The 6,242-nt window shown below is 44.9% G+C and overlaps 1 non-coding gene across 1 annotated transcript; it reads left to right on the top strand.

The window, feature by feature from the left end:
- Positions 1-712: 712 nt before the first annotated feature.
- Positions 713-819, top strand: LOC123455940. Its single transcript, XR_006634237.1, has one exon. It is a non-coding gene; the product is annotated as a U6 spliceosomal RNA (small nuclear RNA).
- The last annotated feature ends 5,423 nt before the right edge of the window (positions 820-6,242 follow it).

The raw sequence follows: 6,242 nt of genomic DNA, 5'->3' as shown, positions 1-6,242 counted from the left end.
GTGAGAGCCCCCACCCCGGAAGCTAACGCTTTCTGCAGACTTAAAAAGCATATGTCTAATGCCCCCCCCAAAAAAAGAAAGAGAGAGAGAACAGTAAAATAACCCTTTTTCTCTTTAGCTAACATGCCAAATAAAGGCTTTCACATCTCAAATAGTTATTGATCCACCTGATTTATGAGTAGGAGACAGAAGCAAATGATTAGATGGGTTTTCCTCTCACTCTGCTACTTGGAAGGAGATTTGAAAATTCTCAGCCAAAACAATTTGAGCCTGCTCTCCAAAGCCGGTCTTTCCCTTCACTGAAAATACTCCTAACCTCTGTTACACTGGAGATGCAGTCAGAAAACAGAGTCATGTTCCCCTATGCCACACTGGAGTGCACAAACCAAGGGCAAAACTATTCAAGTGTCATGGATCCGAGTCTCCATTTCTGGGGAAATTTAAAGACTCCACATTGAAGGGCACTTATAGCCTATTGATAAAAATCTCCACAGCACTGGGAGTCCAAGTCCCCCAGAACTGAGGCAATTCTGCTATAATCTACAATAAGATGATCGGGGGAAGGATTTAAGACAGCAGGTAATAACTCACTAAATGTGTGTCTTGAAGGACAGTGCTCAGTGCTCGGAACCTCAGACACCTTCCTTTTCATTCCACGTGACCACATAGGATATTCCCCAAGAGCGCTTCCAACATTAAACTTCTAGGTTCAGTGCTCAGTTTTGCAACGCATACAGTAAAACTGGGAAGATACAAAGAAGATTGGCATGGCCCCTGCACAAGGATGACACATAAATTCATGAAATGTTCCATATTTTTGAAAGAAATTTAAAAATATTTCTAGGTTCAATCATAAGTACCACCAACAGTGATTCATATTTGCTCAGCAATTGAGAATTTAATTTTCAGACACATCACCTCTCTCATTTGACCCATAAAATTATCCCAAGAGACAAATCTGACAGGTGAAAAAAGAGATCATCAAAAAGGTCAATCAGAAGTTAGCATGGTTGTCAGAGTTTTCTCTTTGTTTGAGACAGGATGTATTAGTCATGGTTCCATAGAGGAATGGGACTGATAGAATTAATATGTGTTATAAAAGGAGTTTATTAGACTGGCTCACACAATATGTGCTAGGCCATTCAGCAATGGCTGGCTGCAGGCTAGAGAGTCTGACAACCTAGTCCATGAGGCTGCATGGCCCAGCAGTCCAAACTTGGTGATGAAGGGCTAAAGGATTCCTAGAGAGCTTCTGATTCTTCAGTCCATGTTGGAAAGCAGAAGAAGCTGGGTTCCAATGTCCATGGGGGACAACAGCAGCTGGGCAGACCACTCACCACCAAGGAGTGGAGGCAGGCAGGCAGGCAAAAAGAGCACCACTTGTCCTTTACGCATCTTTATGTGTGGGCTGCCACCAGAAGGTGCCAGTGTGTGGAGTAGGTCTTCCGTGCTCAATTAATTCTTCCTGAAAATGCCCTCACAGTCCTGTCCAAGAAACATGTCTCTTACTTGATTCCTGATCGAATCATATTGACAGTGGAAATTGACTATGAAATAGGGTTTCGTGTAGACCAGATGGCCTTGATGTCTCCATATAGCCAAGGATGACCTTGAACTCCTAATCCTCCTACTTCATACCTCTGCTTCTCAAGTGCTAAGTCTCTAAGTGTCTGAGTCAATACACTTGGCTGATTAGTCCATCTTAATCCAGATTTCCATGTTTCCATTATGACCCTGAAAATGTGAAAATGGAGCAGGCCACAGATGATTCTATAAGCAGACAAGGGCTCTAGCCGTCTCCCCTCTCCACTTACTGACTGGGCCTCGGTGTCCTCATAGGCTTAATAAAGGTGTTGGACTAGGTTTTAACATCCCTTTTGTTATAACCATTGAATAAATTTATGAAATACAGAGCCAAGGAACTTGGGAAATGGTTCAGCAGTTAAAGGTGCTGGCTTGCTGGCCTGGGTTTGGCTCCCCAGACCTCGTGCAAAGCGGGTGCAGGGTGGCACATACGTCAGTGTGCCTGTATCAATAGATGATGGAAATGGTAGATTCTGGAAGCACATGGCCAGCTAGATTGGCAAACACAGCAGGGTGAGGGGCAGGAGGACAAGGAAAACCCTGCCTCAGGCAGGGTGGGAAGCAGAGAATAAACACCCTGATGTCCTCAGACCTCTGCATGCACAAAGTGTTACACACATGTCCGTGTAAACACACTCACCATACTTTTCCACATGTACATATACACATGTAAACAAAGAGAAATTTAGCCAGTTGTGATGTACCAAGCCAGCCTCTGGTCACGTTCCTTTCTCTTAGCATGGTATTTCAGTCTCTTCGTCATCTTCCCCAGACCAAAGTCATTGCATTGCAACGTCCCACTGCTGCCCAACACCGGGACTTGGTCATCAAAGGTTGACATGGACTTAAGGAAATATCAGTAGAGACAGATCTACACTCAAATCCTACTCATTTTCTAGTAAGTCTCCAAGAGAATACAGAATATCCCCTCATCATCCCATAATGTTATCAGTGATGGAAAATCATAATGTCCCTGCTTCTGCTTTAGAAAGTAAAACTGTAAGTGACCTAATCATTCTGCCTTCAGTAGAGGTAGAGGGTGAAAGTGATTCTTCTCTGAGCGGTTAGCTTGAGAATAATTTATGGCCGTTAATTAAACCTTAGCCTGATATTTTCTATTTTTAAAGGGGCAACCAATTATTTACTCATTCATTTCCCTCAATGTGCTTAGGAGCACTTCTAAGTGCTCTGTCAAATGTCAAGCAGAGGTGAGTGGCAGCCTGGAATTAAAGCAGTCACTCTATGCCTGGGGCTTAGCTTCTCTTGGTCGGCTGGGCGCTGTGACTTGAAATGAAACTGTGTTATGCTCTAATGCACCAAACTTTCTTCAGCCTTCATTTTAATAACTTTATTGACATGTCAAGGTAGACAAAGTTGTCAAAGGTGGTATCAAATAGTCAGATAAATCAAAGTTTGATCTGTTTTCATTCCCCATTACTTCGCTGTCTATTTCTAAGATAACCAGGGTCCACTCGCAAATCTCTGAGGCTGTGCCAATGTCAAGTGGACTTTCAGCTTATCCTTGAATGTCTTCCTTTCATCTCATCAAGTGCAAACCTCTATTATTTCATACCTGGGAGAGCATGGCAGGTCTTAAAATACTAGCCTATAACCAAAGGTTTTGTTTCCTATACATCGACTTAGTTTCCCAAGCAGCCTTACATGGAGACAGATAAGGACTGAAAATGAAAGTGACTGCTTCCCATTCCTGCCATCAAGCAAACATTGCTAATTAATCATTGCCCTCTTCTGTGATGAGCCCAAACAGGCCTCGGCTTTCATCAGAACTATGCTACTGATAGGCACTAAAACTTGGCCAGAGCCAGGACAGAAGTTAAAAGCTATTTGCTGCCTCAGAGTCTAGAAAAAGTCATACTAGGTCACTGAAAAGAATCACAGAATGCTGGAGCAGGGCGGATGTATGGTTCATTAAGCTCAGTATTCCATTAGAGAGGCAACTGCATAGGAAGGACTTGGAAAAGGATCCGTGTCCTCTGACATCAACTTTAAAAGTGATCTTCCCTTGATTCTCCCAATGGATCTACAGTTCATAAAACTCTCTCCCAAGGCCATGTTGCATGCTAGTTTGCAAATCAGTGATAACTAAGTCAGAAGTCTTCAGACATGTGAGAGGGACTGGGCTGGTCCCGGTGACTTACTGATAGAGATTACACTGACACGTATCATTCTCATTTTTGTAGATTTGAGGCAAATTTTGCTCTCATTTTGCTTGCTTTGCATTTTTAGTCGCAAGCCCATTCCACGCTGCTCCAGGATTCCCTCTGTAGAACCCCACACAGGTTGTATTTTTGTCCCTTCACAGCTGCATCGAGTATGTAATAGGAGTGAACTGTCACTTCCTTGGGAATCCCTTCCCAGACACACTGCATTTGCACACGCAGCACTCTCAGGGTGCTGGTCTTGCGATAGTCATATGACTTCTTACCTTGCTTCTCCAGCATTGACTCAAACGTCACTTGTCAGCAAGGTCTTCCATCTTTGGCTATTCCTGCTGCTAAGACAAAATGCCCCATGACCATTTAACCTGTGGACAACAGAATTTCTCTCACAGTTTTGGACGCTGACAACTCCAAGTTCTGGGCACCAGAAGATGAGGTGTCCAGTAAACGCTTTCTCTTCGCATTTCACATGGCACCTTGTCCCTGGGTCCTCACATGGCAGATGAGGTCAAGGGGGAGAACTTAACTAGTTCCCCTCACACCTTTGATAAAGGCATTCATTCCGGTCACCTCAGCCAAGCCCTTGTGCCCCAACCACCTCCTGAAGACCCTATTTCAGAATATCATCACCATGGCAACAAGGGCCCTACCTATGAGTTTTGTTTTGATGTGATTTTTGTCATTTTGAGTTGACACATTAATAATTGCACATATTTATGGACTACAGCATGACATTGAAATACAGCAACATATGAATTTTGGAAGCATGTCAGACCGTAGCACCTTCTGGGCCCCCGTGTGTGCTACAAGTTCAAGTGACCACGCCGCGCCTAACAGTCCTTTCCCTTGCCTGGCGCAGGTTTCTTCTTGGGCCTGCGCCCACTCAGTGCTGTGCGTTCTGCTTGCCTTTACTCTGCAGCGTCTGCGTCGATCACTGGAAAGCTGGTGGCTTAGCAAGGTTTTTGTATTGTCCATTGCTATTTTCTCAGCATTGGAAACAACGTCCGAAGCACAGTAGGTACTTAGAACACTCAGGAAATAAGTGAACACTTGCAGGAAGGTATCGCTATTGCCATTTTTACCAAAAAAGAAGCAAGCTCAGCTAGGTCAAATAATTTATACAAGATTGTAAGCTCCCTCTCATGAAACAAAGAGAAAAAAAGAGAAATATTACTTAAAAATATTCCTGTTATTTTGAAAATATATCCCTTCAGCAGGCCACTTTCATGAATCTGACAAGAGCCCCTGTTCCTGCACTCGGGACTGGGTCCCAGGCTTGGATTTAGTCATCGTCCCTACATGGCTTCTCCAAGGTTCTGTCTTTCATGCTTAGTCTTAATCAAAAAGATGGCAGCATATAAATCCCAGGCAGGTAAAAAATTTTCTTAATTTCACTCGGCTTCCAAACAACAACTTGCACTCATCACCCTCTTAACACTTTTTCGGAGAACTTTCCCACAGGCTGACTTCTAGCCCCCATAACGTGGATTTGACCAGCGGTGCTGTCCTGTCCCCTGTTGACAACGGAGGAAACAGAGGCTCAAGACAGTCGTGACTTGTTCTTCTCAAGTGACAGGGCAGGAGCTGAGCTGAGGAAGACAGATGGGGCTGCATGCCACCCAACAGATCTGGATTCGCTTGTCTCTGCTAGCTGTGTGACTAGGGAAGTTAATTATCTTCTGTGTGTCTCAATTTCTTTCTGCCTTCAGTTTGTGTAGGGTGCAATGAGTGAGCCATGCAAGTGGGATTCTGAAGACTCCAACTTCCAGGTGACTGCGTTCCACCTTCTTTCAGACAGGCTTCTCTGCAAATGAAGTGCAGGACTACGAAGAAAGGTCAGACTCGCTGGCCTGTGGGCTCTGGTTTCCTGGCTCCACCTCCCATTCTTGTAGGCACACTTGGATCACAGAAGCATGAGACACCAGGCATCTGGATAGACACGGGTGCTGGGCATTGAACCTGGGCTGGCAGGCATCACAAGCAAGTGCCTTTCCTTGCTGAGCCATCTCCACAGTCCCTGGTTCTGATTCTATAAAAGGAGGATCCTCAGGGGCATGGCGCTGTGGCTAAAGTGCCTCACAAACATGGGTGCCCACGGCTGGGTCCCCAGCACCCAAGCAAAATGAAACAGAGACAGATCATCCCTAGGGAATAACAGCTATTTAATCCAGCCACATTGGTGAACTCTAGTCTCAGTGAGAGACTTTTTCCCAAAATCAAAATAAAGATAAGGTAGGGTGTTACTGAGAAAGATATCTGGCCTGCACACACATGTACACACACACACACACACACACACACACGCAAAAAGAAAGGAAAGAAAACAGAACCCCTTCTTGTCACGAGGCATTGTGGGAAGTAAGTGGTAGGAGGTCCATAGCATTGGGAAGTGGGTGCCAAGGACATGACGGGAATACCCAGAGCTCTCTCGTCCCTGCCCTTACCCTCGTCTCTGCTCTTCTCACTGACCATGGCCCA

Source organism: Jaculus jaculus, chromosome 18, assembly GCF_020740685.1.
Source record: "Jaculus jaculus isolate mJacJac1 chromosome 18, mJacJac1.mat.Y.cur, whole genome shotgun sequence".
NCBI classification, from domain to species: Eukaryota; Metazoa; Chordata; class Mammalia; order Rodentia; family Dipodidae; genus Jaculus; species Jaculus jaculus.
The sequence above is the reverse complement of the archived record's forward strand: the minus strand, read 5'-3'. Positions and strand labels throughout refer to the sequence as shown.